General features: G+C 36.7%; 1 protein-coding gene across 2 annotated transcripts in view; it reads right to left on the bottom strand.

The window, feature by feature from the left end:
- Nucleotides 1-5,193, bottom strand: part of LOC128608842 (diacylglycerol kinase beta) — a 91,153-nt gene extending 85,960 nt beyond the window's left edge. For both annotated transcript variants that reach the window (XM_053626945.1, XM_053626946.1), the window contains exon 1: nt 1,775-5,193. The gene's annotated coding sequence lies outside the window, so the exon portion shown is untranslated. The remainder of the gene's footprint in view (nt 1-1,774) is intronic.
- Nucleotides 5,194-20,668: the final 15,475 nt, after the last annotated feature.

Below are 20,668 nucleotides of genomic sequence, written 5' to 3'. Positions count from 1 at the left end.
CTACCCCTAGCCAGTTCAGGTATTTCATGTGTTCCAGAGCAAGCACACCTGGTGCAACTAATGAAGCCCTTGATTGGTTGCATCAGGTGTGCTTGAGACAACACCAGTTTTGCATATTTGTGCTGTTGTGAGGGATTTTATTCAGGGGGTTGAATAATTTTGAGACTGGAGAAGTAATAAGTTGCATTTTCAGTTGAATTTGGGGAAACCAATTGAAGCATTCGTTGTGTTGGACTATTTCAGTTGCTTTTGTTTGATTTGTTCATTGCAAACATCTGAAAGTCTGTACATTTTGACAATAAACAGGATTTGCAATGGGGGTTGAATGTTTTTGATTGCAGCTGTACACACACACACACACACACACACACACACACACACACAATTACTGACTGGTAAGTGCATTGCTGTTATTATTTATATTATTTATATATTAATATATAAATAGTTATTATTTTAGTTATCATCTTTAGTGAGATTCAATTCAGATTCTCCTAATATGCATGTGTTTCTTGCAATATGGAGTTCAGTTCAAATAAACAATCTTCTAACATTATGGCAACATCTATTTGGTCAGGATCATGAGAAACTCAGGACATACTGAAAAAGTCATCTGACACTGACTACTTAATATATGCTTAATGTATGTGATATAGTTTATAGTTGTGTATAGTGTATAGTTTCTTGGGATGTTCTATTTTTCCCATAAGACTTTATTATTTGACATTATTTGTACACACACATGAAGAGAGCGATTATTGTCCGTGTCTTTACAAGAACCGAAGAACCAGAACCGCATATGTTTGCACAATAAGCTGTAATGAAGCATGGTCATTGAGCTTTCTCTGAGACCATATCTAAGCAAGCAAGCTTATATGTACTGTGTATATTGTATTAGTTCTATAGTTGTATTTGTTTAGAAACAAGACAGACTGGTAGTCAGTGTTGCAGTGCACGAAGTGCAAAACCAAAGCAAAATGGTTGAGTGGTGTATTCATCACAATATAACCGATATTCCATTCCCATAGACACAACACTTTGCTGGTATTTTTTACATTATGGTATTGATCTTTTTGGTAAGCGGTTGTGCAGCATGTAAAATGTAGACACAGAGGTCTGATATTTTCCCCACACAGAAGACTACATAAACCATAGGAACATAATGAGGTAGTAATCATGTCCCTAACCTGACAATCTACTATACATTATATATATATTGCATGTTTCTCTGTGTGTATGTGTGTGTGTGTGTGTGTGTGTGTGTGTGATATATATATATATATATATATATATATATATATATATATATATATATATATATATATACACACACACACACACACACAGTTATACTCACAAAGAATGTCATGTAATACACGATATTCAGCCAGGCTACATACAGTAAATATGTGTATAATTATGTTGGTAAATAATGCTTAAATCATACCCTATGAATCTGCATAATGTGTGCATGAGATACATGGCATTTGTATACACTTTTAGAAACCCGAAACATGCAATCAGCCTAATGAGACCCAAAATTAAACACAACAATCAGTTCCTAAATACCTGTCGTCTGCATGTTATAAGCATTACAGTATAGAGAGTACAAGTGTAATCATGAGAGCCACTGTAAATGGTCACAAGGATGTCAGTTGTCAGGCACCTACGTTCTATGTATCATATATACAGACAGAAATCAATGAGAAACAAAAGTGGCTCACAGAGAACAAAAAAGAGAAGACAGCAAAAAAATAAGGACATCACATCCTACCTCTGGTAATCCAGGTGATGATATCGTGAGCGTTTCAAATGGTCAGAGCACAGACCCTCTTAGTGGCACACAGGCACGAGCACAAAGCTACAGGCAGCAGTGTACACACAGCACTCCAGCCTTTTTACTCAGTGGCAACATCTCCCCCTTCCAGCATGAATTAATTAAACATCTCTCCTCTCGTGATTATCCGTCTGCTGTTTCTATGCAATGCGCTCCTGTCAGCTGCAGTGTGCAGAAATGTCTCTGCACTTTCTTTTCTGACAGCTTGTTTACACAGAGACGACTGCTCTCCCTCTCTCGCTCTTGCTCTCTCCCTCTCTCTCTCTCTCTCTCTCCCGCTCATGCACTCTCGCTTGTTTCCACCCCCCACTCCATCGACAGTGCAACATCAGTGTGTCTGTCTAATAGGGCCAGTGTGACCATTGAAAATCAGCCCAAACATCACAGCTCATGCCTCATTGCCCTACTCTCCTACTCAGTTTGCCACATTTCTCACCACAGCCTCACTATTTTGAGTGCATACATTTATCTGTGTTGCCATGCATTTGTTTCCATGAGAAATAAAAAAAAAAAGAGTTCATGTGTGTGATGTGAGATAAAACCTGAATGACATCCTGAAACCTTAATGTCCAGAGTTCATTTATTGATTTCTATTTACAGACAGCAAATTAATTGGTTGTGTTTTCATATTCATATAATGTGTGCATCATTTATTGCTATATTAGCAAAAATTATTCAGATAAAGTACACATAACATAACATTTCCCTGCTAGTCCAGAGATATGTAAGTCATTGTAAGTAGAAATAGCACTACAACTGTCAATGTGTTGTATTTTTCAGAAAATGTTACTTTATAGACTGGCTGATTTTGTTACTCTTTGTGACACAGAAGTGATCAAATCAACCCACCTATCTAAACATTCAGAATTCATATTTTCAGTATTTTGTTTTCAATTTCTCCAGTTTGCATTATGTCGACTGTTAAAAGACACCAACATGCCACTGTTAGCTTCATTAGTGACAATGGGCCATGTGCTCGTTCTCTCCCTGGCAGCCAGCTAGGACACATACAAAAAACATGGTTGAAAATTATTTTCAGTGACCAAATTCCATATAAAAGTGCTGATTTGCTGATTTACAAAATGTCTCTTTAACCAATATCAAGCAGAATTTGCCATTATAGCACCCACCTGTTGTCACAGTTTCGGTTCACTTCTGCAAACATTGTGAAACTTAGCACCCCTTCACAATGTCAACCCCACCCCTTATTGATATGGATACTGGGAGCAGTGGTCGTCAACATACATAATCAACACCCATAAATGCCCAGTTCTTCCCTCTGGACATAATGTTTGCATAAAAAAAATGCTGTGCCAAAGCACAATTGAGGTGTTTTTTTTTGGATGTCTTTCAATGTCATATTTAACATAATATTATAATTATCAGCAGATTACTTTTCAACCATTCTAAACAATGATGACACCCCAATGGCTATCACTAATAAAGGCCTGAAATTAACACGTCAGCACCAATTCAGTGACTTGTTATTTAACACACTTTATACCTGCAGGAAGTAAAAAGCAACAAAGCTTCATATAATAAGTCTTGGCTTTGCAAAATCAAAATGTCTCACACAGACCTAAAACAGTGTACTAAATTCTACATTGAGATGATCAGAGTGGAAAATTCATAACATAGGCTATAATAACAACTGATTTCCATAATGGAAAAAAAGAATGTCTGAGTTAAAGATATTTTTAAATGATGCCTCTCAGCAAATAGTATACATGACTCAAAAGGAGGTTGCTGCTTATCAGATAAAGTTCACTGTTATAGGCGATGTTCAGATAAACTTCAAAACTAGCACTGCATTGCGTAATTGGTAGAGCAGACAAATGGACAAAAATAGTTCTCCTCTTCTTATCTACTTCTATGTTCAAAAGCAGACTGTTTTCATGTAGCCTAACTAAGATTTGTTTTCTTTTCTTCTTTTATTTACACTTGCTTTATTTGTTTCCCTATTCCATCCTTTCATACCTGGCAAAAGACTTAATTTACAAACCTGCTAATAAATGTTGTATTAAACAAAAGTTTAATATGGTAGGACATGAGCTGATAGTGACTTTGCTTGAAACTTACCTCAGTGCTGCAACAGCATTTAGTGTTATAATAACAGATATAAGTTTACCACAGAAAAGCACTGAATTAGTGCCTGTGCCATGTGTTATTTTTATTGTGTTGTAGTTGTGAAATAAGATAAAACATCACAAGCAAAAGCACCTACAGTTGGTCAAAGGTGAAACAAGGCACAACGCATTGCATCCTCTTCTAGGCATGCTAACTCAAGAACAAACTGCCAAAGACAGCAAAACAACCATGCACTGCTATGACATGACAAAAAATTTAAATATGATATAAGATAATGCTGTCTATCTCTACCTATTTCTCTCCTGTTCTGTCTCTCTCTCCTGCTCTTCTTTTTTTTCCTCAGTCTCTCTGGAACTTTCCCCTCTGCTGTGATGAGTGGAGGCTCTGCTTCATACCAACAGGGCATTTGCTTTCACATCCTGTCCTGCTGTAATTTTCATCATAGTCGACTGGAATAAAGAGTCAACATTACGCCAAGCCAACATTATGAATGGTGAATAACTAACCACACTGCTAGTCCAACTCAGTTGTACTGGCTACTACTGTGTGATGAAAATGTATTCAAATAAATCTGAGTAGGGCCTATTCTTCAAACTTTCTCTATATCCAGATGTGTGTCAAGAAATAATTATGCAATAATTGCAATGTTGATGGTGTTAAATTAACTGCTACATAATATTTCATTGCCAATTCACACCCATTATTTGGTTCTCCCCTGCCACATGACCAACCAGAGGTGGTGAATAGAGGCTAACAAAAGACATTCTAAGATATATGAAACCAGACATTGCATCTTTTTAAACTGCTGCTCATGCTACACTATGTCAAAGGACAGCTGAACTCAGAGCAAGGCACGAACTGCCCTTTCCACATGCATAAGCTCACAGACACCTACAATCGGTTAGCATTGCTCTGATCAACAGGGGAGAGACTAAGGCCATCATTCCCACATAGAGAGCACAACCAAATATGCTCTTTTGGCCTCATGGACATAGATGGCTATGGCATTGTTGAGATTCAAACTTGAAATCTCCCAATGACTGGGTGAAACTTTGCTGTTGTGCTGTAATCATAAACTGTTTGACTTATTTAACGTTGATATAAGGCCATGATAGAGGATTCCGACTGTAAAAACACATGCCAAAAAAGCTGCAAGACGATTTGATATGGAGAAGTTCAACATTCATAAGAGCAAACTAGCACATCTTGTTGATTTGCATGTTTACCTTAATAAATATGCAGAAACGTGCATAATACACGGTGGTGTATGCAAATAGATTAAAATTTAGCATCCACAGTGTGATTTAGCACAGCCTGAAATTCACTTCACGAATGGTGATTGCATGCACAAATGAATAAAACCAAAGGACAGGCATTAAATTAGCATAAGCCTGTTGTAATCAACTGAGGTCTAAATAAAACCATTATTTAATTAAGGTTTCTCGGAATTATGTCTCGGGATTTAAGAAAAAGGGGAGATTTTTCAAAATTATGACTTCATATTAATGTGCATGTTTATCTGTGTGTGTGTGTGTGTGTGTGTGTGTGTGTGTGAACTGAGCTAGAGAGATAGACACTGTCACAGAAAAATGAAGACAGAAGATGTATCAACTTCAACTATTTTTAGCCCTCTGGTTGTCACTGCTTCCTAAGGTGAAGAAACACAGGCATATCTATCTATTCACAAAAATCACTTTTCAAATTTGAAATATAGAACCATCCAATGTAAGAGAGATTCTGGATGACTTGGATAGGATTTATACTGCGTTATATGTGGACATACTATTAGTTCTTACACCAGCTTTAAATATGTGCTAATGGTCACTGAGAAACCCAAGGTGAGTGGTTTTATTCTTGTTCAGTGTAATCCTCTATATTTATGGATACTGCATGCAACAGATGTCAACAACTGCACTGCAAAACATGATGATTCAATAAAATATAAAATGTCTTCGAGGAAGGAACAAGAAAGGGTGCAAATCCTGGAATTCTTTTATTTCTTTCATTCTACACAGTAAATGAAACTGTGGATATGAAAAGCAGCATATGCTGGAGAGGCCAGACAGCCATCAACACAGCTATGCAGATACATTACACTAATCAGATACACATCCACAGTAGTTAGGGTCAATCCAGAGGGAACCAGGGACTGTAAAGTGATTATGATGAGGAAGAGAAAGAGGATGGGTGAGGATACACATAATAAAATGTGCTATATATGATACAGTTTCTCATGTACTGTTACAGAAAATAGCTTAACAAACTTATCAAGAAATCAAGTTAGAATAAACTTGGTTCACATGTATGTGTGTGTGTGTGTGTGTGTGTGTGTGTGTGTGTGTGTGTGTGGGTGTGTGAATAAATGTTGTAAAAAAAGAAAATTAAATGGAACGACCAGTACACAAGCACACAATATATCATTTCAAACTCAAACACACGACCATGCGACTGTCTGCCTTTTAAAGTAAAGTTCATGTGAATTTTAGTGCTATGTGGGCTGCCAGTTATATTTCAGTGAACAGAATGTAGTTGTGGTGATGCTCTATTGCGTCTTATATTGTACAGCCTAAAATGTCACTCAGCTCTTTTTCTCCCCGACTTTATACTCATGAACGTGCACCCATCCTGTATGTGCTTACACCCACACAAAAACAGGGGTGATAATCTCACTGCAACCGCTTTGAAACACCTTTGTTTTGTCTTCCTACTAAAAAAAAAACCTGATGTAAATAAGTCCATATACTACATGCAATACATACATTGTGGCTATATATATATTTCAATTTACAACAAACACACTTATGGTGCTATGTACTGGTTTGGAAACTTTTGATATTCAGAAATGTATGCAGGCACCTTTTTAATATATATATATATATATATATATATATATATATATATATATATATATATATATATAAATGTTTATTAAGATCAGCAATCTAGGATTGTCTTAAGCAACCACGTCATTGGTTGAAGTCCCTGTTTGAGGCAAAAGAAAACTTCCTTTACTTGTAAGAAAAATAACAAAAGGTTCAAATATCTGCTTCATCTTTTTCTTTTTTCTTTTTGCCACCACAGTTGTGCACACGTTTGCGGATACACAGAGCTCTCATTTCCTCTGCAGGCCGCCTACTCTCAATCCAGCATTTCCTCTTATGTCATCATTAGCACTTTAGTGTCTGTGTGCATAAAAAAACTTTCACCCTTCATTGACTGTCACTAAGTTGTTGCTACAGATACACACTACATTTATCTAATCACAGTCACTGGGGTCCAAACCTTATGATTTTTCTCTATATAGCAATATAATCATAAACATCTAATATAACAATCTGCCTACATATGAAATAAATGGCAGCTGAATGCTTTCCATCAGCAGTGTGTGTAACACTGTGCGTTTGTAACACTGTGTCCTATTTTCCTGAAAATGACAGAATTATAGTCATTCACATTTCCATTGCAATACCACAGAAATCACCTTTCAAACCTTTAGGGAGCACTGGCCACTAGGTATTGATTAGGATGGAGGATGGGCAACATAAAGAATGGCCAATCTTGAACGGTCAGTTTTGATTTCAGCAAAATAATTATTTTTCTTTTTTCTTTTGTTAAATAGTAGGGAAAAAAATTCTAACTAAAATGGTGATTAAAAAAAATAGGACTTTATTTTAATATTACTTCACAAGTACTCTTAGTGAAATACTTCATTAGAATTTGGTGAAATTTAATTCAATATTTTACTTGACAGAGAATAAATATTATGAAATTGATTTCTGTTGTATTAAAATAGTGATGGTAGGGACACAATAAAATAACTAGAAATTGATTTTTAATCACAACTGCTTAATTCAATTTAAAATTCAGTTTAATTGGTAAAAAATAATTTTAAAGTGTGGTACCACTGGTGCTTGTTTTACCTGGTAAGCATTTTGGTATACACGTTGTTCAGTTGGTCATTGTTCGTCCTACAGTTGTAACAAAACTCAGAAATATACTATATAATATACTCAGAAACTCATTTCATCATATAATTTATCTTCGTAAAATGCAATTAACATATCATCATATTGTACATCCCGGCCTTCAGGCTTCTAAGATTCAAAGATTAAATATTTACCTACAATAGGACAAATCTAATATAAGATGTGAACATTTTTCTCCCACTCAATCAACATGTTGTTCAAGCCTGTGTAATCCTATATCGTTGCTCCGCTTGGGCATTACTTGCCTGAGAACTAGCACTACAATAAATATCTGAGTGAAAAATTGCCTCACATCAGTGTTATTTGTGTTTGAAGACTGAACTGGATGAAGCATGTCATACTAGTCAGACTATTACTTTCTTATCAGCAGTTGCTAGCACATTCATTTTAGTACTCTTGCAAGGTGTCTGTTGCAAGGGCTCTCAGGTTTCTGATTTTATTTTGAGAGGACAGAAGAAGTTGCAGCCTGGCTGGTAAAATGAATCAGCATCTAGGGAATGGCCACAGAGTAAAAACTCTTGTGATAGTCCTTTAGCTAAACCCTGTGGAGAATAATAAGAGAACAGTGGGGGAACCCATGAGTATAGAATAACTGCAGCCAATGAGTCAGTCTTTAGAGCAGACTTTAAAGACCGTTTTTCTTTTTTTATGTGTCTGAGGAGTGTATAGGGCCATAATCAGTGACAACTAATCATTACACCCACCACGGACAGATATTTATCAGCTAGAAAATAATTAGCTGGTAAATAAGAGAATCAGATGCAAGAATAGAACTAGCTTTGAAATTACAAGTTCCCCTGTGAGAGAGGTTCCCCTGAGTGTGTTAATGCCACCTGTGTTAGGATATCGTGGTCAACTGACATTAATCATCACAAGCCTATTCACTGAAGTCTAGTTATTGTTGTTTGTGTATTTAAACACTTTAATTTTGTTGAAGAAGCTGCTACAATATATGCCGTGAAAATAGGTCAAATATTTCACTTGAATTGCATCTTCCTAGCCAAAAATAGATTACCCTTATTTATTAAACTGATCTTTATCAGTGAACAAGGGGGCAACACAATTCTGCATTAGAATGAGTCAGGATAACTTATTTTAAAAAAAGTGATTTTGAGTGATTTTCTGGCTAATTCTGTATGAATTAATTATCAAAATTATTTGTCAATTAATCAAATCTACTGTTATAAAAAGACTATTATGAAATGGTCATTAATAGGTATTCATATTTATCTTATATTAGTTATACAGTATACTGTATATTAGCCTTCCCTTTAAATTTTTTTTTTAGCTTTTTATAAAATAACATACAATATGCGCATTAGAATACAAATGTTAGTGTTTCGTTTCCTTAACAGATTAAGATACTGTATTTTCCAGCTGCACTGATGTAAATACACACCTGACCTTTCTTCCAGCAGCTATGATACAGGCTAAGATGCTTCCAGGACCTCCAGGACCTCCAGGATTATGAATGAAAAATTATCATTTGGATAGAATAATGGAACGTAATCAGTCAATGAAATTTGCTGGTAATTAATATGAAAAATGTGATATCAACTTTGATGATCATTTTTGTCCCTCTCTATGGAGCCCAAATTCCATTTCTTATTAGACTACATGGTTTCTAATGCCTTTGTAATCATGTCTATATTATGTCCGCCTGTTGGGAATTACCTTATATTTCTGAACCAACAATGCTCCAAATATTTCTCAGACTCACATATTAACATGATTAATGCATACAGCAGAATATAATGAAAGATGAATTCCCCAATAAGATTGATTAAGCTCATTCTGATTAAGCCTGGTGTTCATTCTTACTCTAAAAAATAAACAGAGGGGAATACAGTAAGGGGATGCATGCAACACACCTTCGCTCAACCCCAACAACCTGGTCTGGATGACATCAGCAGCTTGCTGTCACCATGGCAATGGAAATCTCTCAGGAAATTGTGAGCAGAGCGATTGGAGGCTGGGATCCAAGCAAACATCTTGATGGCCACCAATACTTTGTGCTTTTCAGTTGAAAATACACTTCTATTAGTGCACAAATATATACCTAGGATTTAACCTATCACCATTACAGCACAGCAATATGCAGTGTATTAAACTCAAAAGCATGCACTTACACTTAAGTCGAGAATTGAATAATTTGCTGTCAATATACATATACACTGCCTGGCCAAAAAAAGGTCGCTGTTTGGATTTAAATAAGCAAATACTTAAGAGCCTATGATTTGACCATTATTGCAGTGATTAATATGTTTCAGCTAGCAACAATTCTTTTAACCCTAACTGATGCAGTGTGTAGCTTCTCATTTCTTAAACCACCATGTCAGAAGACGTTTCCCATGGTCGTAGAAAAGATATTATTGTGTTTCAGAAGGGGCAAATTATCAACATGCATCAAGCAAAGAAAACAACTAAGGAGATTGCTGAAATCCCTGAAATTGGGTTAAGAACTGTCCAATGCATTATTAAAATCTAGAAGGAGAGTGGTGAAATGTGAACTTTGAGGAAGAAATGTGGAAAAATGAATGTTCAAAATCTTGAATGATCGTGATCGGAGATCTTTAAAACGCTTGGTGAAGTCATACCGTAAAAAATCGGCAGTAGAACTCATGGCTATATTTAATAGTGAAAGTAAGAGCATTTCCACATGCATAATGTGATGGGACTAAACAGCTGTGCAGCCTAATCAGTGTGAGGCTCATCAGATAAAAACGACTTTAATTTGCTAGGGAACATAAAGATTGGACTGTGGAGCAAAGGAAAAAGATCACGTGGTCTGATGAGTCCAGATTTACCCTATTCCAAAGCAATGGGTGCATCAGGGTAAGAACAAAAGCACATGAAACAATGCACTCATCATGCATAGTGCCTACTGTAGAAACCTCTGGAGGAAGTGTTTTGATCTGGGGTTGCTTCAATTGGTCAGGTCTAGACCATTATGCAGCAATAAAATGAAGTCAGCTGAGTTCCTGAATGTACGGAATGACCAATTTATACCACCATTGGATTTTTTTCTTCCCTGATGGCACAGGCATATTGCAGGATGAAAATGCCAAGATTCATCAGGCTCAAATAGTGAAAGAGTGGTTCAGGGAGCATGAGGAATCATTTTCACACATGAATTGGCCACCACAGAGGCCTGACCTTAACCCCACCGAAAGTCTTTAGGATGTGCTGTTGAACACTTTACGAGGTGGTTCTACTCTTCTGTCCTCAATACGAGATCTCTGCCAAAAATTAATGCATATTATATATATATATATATATAATATGATCATTCCCAAAATACATAATTTAAAGAATCTACAAGAAAATATAAAGAACATTTAGTAATCCATCTGTAGTTACAAATTTGGGTAGCAGTGAATTAACAGTCTTGTGAGAAAGTAGTTTCCAAAAGGGATGTGATTACAGTGTTACAATGCAGTAAAAATCCAGTCAGACAAATTCTGCTTATGGTGTATAAGCTGTGAGCAAGTGTCGAATACATTTGCTGTAAATTATTCAAGAACTCTCTCTGCCTGCATAATCAACATTACTTTATCTGTTTTCCTCAGAGGAATGGCTGGTACATTTGGGAAGGGAAACCTTGGAGTGCTGGCATCCTCTCCTCCCTTTGGATATCTGTTTCTCAGCAGTTTTTAATTAAAATGCTCAATTTGTGCCACCTATCCGGGCTGGCAGTGAGTACAGGACAATATATTACTGCTCTCCTGCCCAGGGAGCTGGTGAGAGCCAGACATTTCACTGCAGTGCATTATGGTCGACAAACCACATTTAAAAACGAATGTATTGGCTTTAGTTTAACATTGTATATGAAGGAGTTTAAGCTAAATTTCCAATGATCTGGCTTAATGCAGGTATGAATCATTTGAGCAAACACTGAATAATCACAGTGTATAAAATCCTGGTTAAGCTTTACAACATTTATATATAATTAGGTTTATACATTTGGCTGGCACTGGTATCCAGAACAATTTACAAGTGAGGCAGAATTCAAACCAAATATCACTGTTAAAGAAGCTGGCCTTTAACAGTGACCTCTTAGCAATAAATGACCTCTTAGTAATAATAATAGTGTGATGCGTGTAACCTTGAGCAACAACCTGTTGATTGAGGTAAAAGCACAGTAAAAGTCAACACAGACATATATACCAACACACTCAAAGGGTTTTGAGGGAGTTTCTGTCAGTGTTTTTTTGCCTGGAAGTTCTATTTTATACTTTCATTTAGGCTATTTCTTTTTTTTATTATTTTTTTCTTTTTAAAGATTATTACGAGGTGAACATATGACATTCTTTTTTGAGGTTTTGCATTAAGTAAATGAAATTGGACCAGATGTAGAAACGTGGTAGTACCTTTGAATTCTGACCCCACTAAATGTTTGTTGTGCCACTAGCTAAACTTCAAAATACAGCATATATGTAACGGCTGATAAGGTGAATCATAAAATGCCAGTAAGAGACTCCAACTGCCACTTGTACATCAAATTCAATTATAATTTGCACATTACAAGTCATAAATATTCCTACTCCCAGAGTTATTATTGTTTGTACATGCCTGCAATGTTTTCTAATGAACTTAGAGTGGTCTGTTTCCCAAAATATAGGTAAAGAAGCAACTTAAACCACCTGGATCTTGACCAGGATCAAGCAGATACTGATGGTGACATGCATGTGCCACATGTCACCACACAAGCACCAGACTGCATCCAGTATGCTCCCATGTTAATCAGCACGGCCTCTCATATCTGACCACTCACTCTAATCTGCATAACAAAAACTGCCTGCTCCCACGACTGTTACTGGGTCCCATAGGATCATAGTCCCGATGCACTCCTCTAGTGTGTGGACTAACTTGGTCAAGAACAGACCTAAAAGAGCCAGGTAATGAATACTACACAAGGTCTTTTTGTATTTTCCAATCCCCAGTATAAAGTAGCTGACTTTTATCCACTTAGCAATACATAACATACGTTTCATTTGTCAATATAGCACCCTGAACTGGAACAGAAATTAGATAGTGTATTCAGTAAGCTAAACCTAAACGGTGGCATTTTCAGTAACGTTACAATTCAGTAATGTTTTCCTATTCTAGTTTTAACACCTATCGTTACTGTTTAATGGGTCACCGTAAATTATTCACCATCAAAGAACAATTAATGATATCTGATGCAATATATATATATATGGCATGGAAAATTTAGAGAGAAAGCAAACGCACATAGTGTTTGATAATAATCTTACTCCATCTGTTATGACAACCTTAGGAGAAACACTGTTAGAGGAACTGTGTCTGCATGCACGGTGCTTAGTATCAAAAGACACTTCACTGTCAAACACAGTTTGGCAGATAGGAATGCCTTTTGTTGCATCCATACAGAACTCCAGTTTTATACAACTGCTCAGCCACAGCATTTTCCAAACCTGTAGGTACAGTTCTGTGTATATCTATCGTTACTGTCAGTTACAACTATATATATGCTTTAATAATCCTACCAAAAATGCCTGCACAGAGAAAGAAAACCTGAGAATATATATCTTTCCCATCCTTTAAGTTGTTTTTGGCACTAAAGCCTCCTCTTGGATGTATTAAGAAGGATCATTTTTTTTCTTTCTGAGGATCGTTTTTGCTGTCTTCCAGAGCAGTGGGATGCTCCATGCCTCAGTCATTAGAATGCAGACCGCAGCTCACTGCTGTGCGCAGAGGAATGATGAAGTAAGTGCTATAAATAGCAGCCTCCCAGGATCCCCTTTACACACATTGTAAACATTTCAGAGCAAAGTAGACATGCTGCTTCTTCTCAGAATTTCTCAGTATGCCCCCTTTTATCCATTTACCCTTCTCACCTATACAGAGGTGCAAGATGGATAGTAATGACTAAATCAATACACCATGCAGTAAATAAAAAAACCAAAAAAACCCCCCGTATTGCAATATTATTGGGTTAGGGTTGCCATGCTTAGGGACTGGCGTTGAGCGACAAGGAACTAGCCAAGGCATCCCAGAATAATTAAAAATTCAATCAATCAGTACGTTTACATGGACAACAATAATCCGATATTAACCCGATTAAGACAATACTCTGATTAAGAAACTACCATGTAAACAGCGATTATTGATTACCTTAATCCGGCTAAAGTCATACTCAAAGTAAACACAAATCGAATTAAGACGTGGAGTATTCCTGTTTTAGTCGCATTATCAACGTGTATTACAGACATGTACACACCTTAATCACACTATCAATGCTGTGTGGGAGTTTTCACCGCATTTTGTGACAGGACACACGTGGCATATGCTCAACCATTTGACAGCAAACAAGAGAGCATGGCTGCGTCCGAAACCGCTTCTTACCTGCTATATAGTAGGTGAAATACATGTATTTCGGCTACTACATAGTAGGTAAGTATGCGGTTTCAGACGCAGCCCACTGCTTCAATCAGTCGTCTATTTGCACGTATAGCATGACAAATAATTAACTGGAAGCTTTCGCAAAATTAAAAATGAAACAGCCAAAACTCTATACGCTACCATAACGAAGACGAACTGTACGTTGATACGTGAAATTCTAGAGGGAACGTTGGATGGCACGGCGTGGTGACGTAATGATGTGTGCCATTAATCGATCTATGTTCTATAACATGTAAAACGGGAACATGGAAAGGATATTCTAAAAGCAACTCATGTAAACCCTTTAATCAGAATATTGTCATTCAGAATAAGGTCAATAATTACATTACTGCTGTCCACGTAAACGTAGTCATTGAAAAACTCTATAGTAACATTTATTAATATCTGTGTCTACAAGCATGAATGTGTTAGCCAACGGTAGCTCTGTTACCAATGTGTTGATAATAAAAAGAGTGCTATTATGATTAACAACTACAAAAAAAATCCCCCAGATTACAGTTTTACCGAGTAAGTAACCCAATACTGGTTGTGTGATTATCAGCTCATTTCCTCTTGATAAAGCGTGTTTACTGTCACCACAAGTGGATGCTGCAGTGTAGCGCTTGTTTACTACTTAGCAATGGATTTACTGTTTATGGATCATATTTACAGCTGACAGTATGTTTGGCCAAGTGAGAGAGAAAATACATTTTGAAATGACCAACCATCTTTGTTTTTTGGGGAACAATAACGGCTACTTCCACATTAATAAGTATAAATTTGAAAACGCATCTTGCACCTTCCATCCACACTGAGACAGTTTAGATGATGTCCATTTAAAAAAACAAATCAGTGCTTTTCCTCGACATTGCCACAGCAATTCAAAGAGACGGATTTATAAATCTGTTATAAAGATACAAATGCAGATACTAATAAGAGGTGCACTACTGTTTGTATTTGTTTGTTTGATTGTTTTTTAAATAAAGCTTGCCAAAAAGGTTCGTGTGTATATGGTATCTGATTGAAACTAGAGGTGTGCATTGGACTGAGATTCCGGGGGATGCAAAAAATGTAGGAGGTTTTTTACTTTCATGCAAGAGCTGTCAGCGAGCTGTCTGATATTAAGCTTGTGGGATCAAGAAGGAACTTAAACTTGAACAATGCATTTGCAGCAATGGATTCTTTCATTAATAAATAATCTATAAATAAAAATAATAACCGTGGGAGCAGAATTTGAGAGGGGGATAAAAACACCTTAAATTTAGGCCATGCCCATTTCAGATTTAACTCTTAATACAGATACGAATATTTGTGTAAGGTTAGTGCCATAGAGGGGCCGAACTACAGTACCCATCAGCCACTGTAGGCCACATAACCCCATCATATGTCCCAATCACACTCACCTGTGCCTGTCTCACCCTCATTAATACCTCTATTTATATTCTAGTGTTTGAGCCCCTCATTGTCAAGCTTCTGTTGTTGCTTAATTTTTGTCTCCACATTGCTTTGCCTACCATAATCGTTTTTGTTTTGTGTGTAATCACTTTGTTAGCCGTTTATTTTTGCACTATTCACAACAAAAGTCTGCATTTGCATCCTTCTGCACTTGCATTTCATGACTATTTGGAGCATTAACCAGATACACATAGCCTATAGATGTTTACAGTGATGTTGCGTTTAAACCCTTAGAAGCAGGGTATAAGAGATGCACCAAAAGTAAATTGGGCTTTTTCATGCTCAGTGGAGAAACTGAACCAATTGAAAAACACTGTTTAGTATGGTTCCACTTTAAACTGGTAATTTTGCCTGGGACAGAACACAAGGGTTAAAGCCTCAAGTTACAAAAGCCAGTGATTATACCATTCACTGAACTTCTTCTTTCAGTATAACAACATAAACGTAGACTTAACACAATTTTCAAACAACAGGTAGGCCAACAGTGCACAAAAACACATATATAATAACAGTGACATTCTGGAAGGACTGTTTCTTAATGTTTCATGTTTGACCAGCGTCAACATTTAACAGCTTGTTAGCAGGTCGGTATACTGTAGGATCTGAACCCGCAGTGATCATTTCTCAGTGTGAGTACAGAACTAAACCACCTACCTCCAGTCTGTCCGTGTGTATTCTCCTCCTGATTCCGAACACGAGAGAGAGAGAGAGAGAGAGAGAGAGAGAGGAGAAGAAGAAGAAGAAGAAGAAGAAGAAGAAGAAGAAGAAGAAGAAGAAGAAGCAGCAGCAGCTGATCATCCACGCAGATTTTGAAAAGGTGGCTTTTTTTGTGCATCTGTCGCGTCAGAGAAGCCAATAAAAAGTGCGGGGTAAATACGTGTCCTAGTAAACAGAGGAACTCTTCATTAGCGCGTGCACCATGTGAAGCAGCTGAGCATTCAAATTTCATTTCAGATCATCTACTTCCAATTAGTTCCTTAATGGTTCACATCGGAACTTATCGTGCTTTTGCTGTGTTTACTGTACGGTGTTAAGCGTGTCGTAGGCGAGGATACAGGATGATGTCACTGCGTGCCGTTTAGTTTATTTTTACACCACTTAAAACCTTTTTACAGGGTTTAGTATCACAGGGTATACACAGGGTCGATTTTGTGTCAGAAGTAGCCTTTTTCGTTGTAAGAGGGTGCATGTGCATCAAAGATGGGTTGCGACGAAGAGATTGGTTGCCATGGCAATGCTTTTTTCCCATGCTGACGTCACGCGGGCGCTCTTGGTGAATCCCTTTCCTTTGAGGTGATAACGTGATTGAGCGATCACGTCACCGGGTGCTCTGGTTTAAGTAAAATAGAGCAGTAGTCTTGTCTGACATGAGCACGATCAATTATGAATCAATTTTTCTGAGAGTTTTTATGCTACCCTCGCTGTCTGCCTCACGATTTGCTCAAATAAATCAACACCGGACTAAATAAAACGTATAAGACATACATTACCCCCTTCCCCCAACTCAGACACAAGGACAACCGTGAAGAAATATCCCTTCAGCCTGCAATCACCCATTAAACCCATGATTTGCCTACAATTAACGTCTCCCATCTTCTAAAAATCAATTCAGTGCTGCCACCTTATGGCAAAGACACTCTACTGATTACTGTTCTTTAAACCTTTAGTTCAAGTTTATTTTATTGTTTTATCCAGTAGCATTTGAAAGTCAAACCACTTTACATGGCTCACTGTGTGAGATTATGGGAGATTGTGACCATAAAGTGTTAAGGGGCGAGAGTGCTCAGTCCCTCTACCTGTGTATTTTTTAAAAGATCAATAGAAGGTCATTTGTCCCAGGCCAAGTTCCATAATTAAGGTCTCAGCATGCCATCCTCAGCCAGGTGTATGATGGGGCATCTGTCAGCACCTGATGGGAGTGTAATTAGCACATGGATTCAGCGTGCTACTTCACTCCTAACACATCCTGTCACAGCAGATACACACTCCTAACAACACAATAAAGGATTAAATCTTAAGTGATAATGTACAGAGTAATACATCAGGTAACATATATCATTTGGGATCTTTAAAGTATGATGAGTTCTTTTTTTTCATGTATCTAATCAAATGAGCAACTGTAACTCAGAACCAATGACTATTGTCTTTTGCTATATCCATTTATAACAAAGAAGGACAAAACTAATTATACTCTAAGTCCATATTTGTGCCTTCTTATGTTGGATAAATGGTTTTTATTATTTATTATTTCCTTCTAGGTACAGATATTAATAGAGTACTAGGAAGAATAGTTCAGTAAATGGAATACACATCACTTGAACTAAGTAAGCTACAGGATATACTGCCATTATCTTTTTTTATGTGAACTGCTCAAAATTTATGGTTAAAGATTTGTTTTCTTCTGACTAATAGTAAAAATAGCTGTGTGTGGCAGAGAGGATGCTACCAGGGTTGAGCAGATGCTTTGTTTACTGTCCGATAAAATAATTTCAATTTGAATGCTACACTTTTTGTCGTTCAGTGAACAGGTAATATGTAATAATACAGGTCATTCCCTTGGGTGTCAGTCCACGACAGTAATGAGAATAATTGATGCAGTGAATGGAATGTCATTTAATCTGCAGAAAATGTTTACAATATATATTAATGGTTCTTGCTCACTCTGCTTTCTCTCATTCCTTCTTCATTCCTTCACCTTCTAACTTCAGAAAAATGCATCTACAGGCATCAGCCTACCTTTGAAAAAGACCTTTACTTTTTTTTATGCATACGACTCATTTCGCCCTCTTTTCTCTGCCTTACAAGGCAACCATCCTGACTGGAATGTTTACTTGTGCATTTTTTCATGGGATTAAAGTAATTCCTCTCAGCTGTGGAACTCCAATGACCCAGCAGAACAAAAATAACCCATGGCTTGGGAATGGAGTGCTGTGCTGATTAAAGCATTAAGTAAACAGAACAAATCAACATGAGGCAGGTCAGCAACTCTGTCATTCTGTAGTTTGGTTTCACAAAAAGAACACAGCATGATGGAAGAATAACACATTTTTATGACTTTGTGCATACACATGTAACTACATGCTTGAAAGCCAGTTAAACAGTTTCAACTTCCACAGCAAATTTGTGGATTCTTTAAAACTGGATAAACATTCGGGCACCCAAGTTCAAATGAAATTCACAACCTTTGTATGGCCCAAGCAAAAACATGACAATTGCTGAAGAGTTTTCTGCTACTATACTATTTATTTAACAAATACTGGAACAATAAACCATAAAAAATACCCAAAATAGGCAAACACTGTATTCAGTTAAATTTTATTTATATAGCACTTTTAACAATGGTTATTCTTACAAAGCAGCTTTACAGGTATCCTGATATACTTAGATTTGTCCCCAAAGAGCTAGCCAGATGTGATGACAGCAAGGGAAAAAACCCTGAGATGACATGAGGAAGAGACCTTGAGAAGAACCAGACTCAAAAGGTTAGATACTGGATAGTGAAAATATAAATCATTAAACTTCTACAACTGTAGACTATAGAGTCAAGCAGTGCTAAATGTGTTGGAAAGAACTTTGATATAAGCATCAGGGTCATTATTATTATTATTATAATTTTTTATTATTTCAGTAGAGTTTAAGCTTTAAGTTATCCATTATATAAAGACTGAGACTTGAGCATAGTTTGTACAAAGTTTTGAGTAGTTTTAATTATTATAGCAAGTTGAAGCCCTACTAGATGCTTTGCCCCTTGTAAGCTCTGCCACTGTATAAGATGTCTCCATCTATTTGCCATACTTTTACACTACAGCAGGGGTGTCTCCATGATGACCTTGCAGGATCCCATCTCAACTGCCAGCTAATTAACACATGGTCCACTGTGTTAAATTATGACCACACCCACTGTGTTAGTGCATGTCTGACTGTAAGACCTCTGTGGTATTGAAAAGCCCATTTTACAGATCCAAAATCGTATAGAACCAATATTTTAAAAACATCAGGGTTTTTAATTGGTTATGATAAATTACATTTTTTATGTATGAATTAAATTAATTCAAATTTTAAAACTTGAACGAATTGTTACAAACTGAAGCTGGTATTTTTTGTAGTTTAAAACAGTAAATTAATTCCACACATTGTGATTATATGATTTACATGACTTGTTAAATTTTCATTTAATTTTTTATTGGTTGAGATACACTTACTGTACTGCTTTGAGGTAACTTTTATAACCAGAATAGGAAGTTTCAAGGTTCACAAAAATACAATACAATACAGTATCTACAAAGAACTGCCTTTTAAATAGCCTACAGTGCTGTGAAAAGTATTTGCCCCATTCTGATTTATTCTGTTTTTGTGTATAACTCATACGAAATAATTTTAGTGCTTCAAACGAAATACAACATAAAACAAAGGCAACCTGAGTAAACACACAATACAGTTTTTATTTAATTTTTTTATTGAAACAAACAAACAAAAAAAGTTATCCAACACCTATCACCCATGTGAAAAACGAATTGTCCCCTTAAACTTAAAATCCGGTTGTGCCACCTTTAGCAGCAATAACTGCAACCAAACACTTCCGATAACTAAAGATCAGACTTTCACTTACTTCTAGGAATAGAATTTACTCCTATGCTTTGGATCATTGTCTTGCTGATTAATCCAGTTGTGCTTGAGTTTCAACTTACACACTGAAGACCGGACATTCTCCTTTAGGATTTTCTGGTAGAGAGCAGAATTCATGTTTCCCTCAATTATTGCAAGTTACCCAGCCCCTGAAGCAGCAAAGCATCCCCACACCATCACACTTCCACCACCATGCTTGACCGTAGGTATGATGTTCTTTTGTATGGAATTCAGTGTTTGGTTTATGCCAGATGTAAAGAGACCCTTGTCT

This window comes from Ictalurus furcatus, chromosome 6, assembly GCF_023375685.1.
Source record: "Ictalurus furcatus strain D&B chromosome 6, Billie_1.0, whole genome shotgun sequence".
Classification (NCBI taxonomy): domain Eukaryota; kingdom Metazoa; phylum Chordata; class Actinopteri; order Siluriformes; family Ictaluridae; genus Ictalurus; species Ictalurus furcatus.
This window is presented reverse-complemented; position numbering and strand designations above follow the sequence as displayed.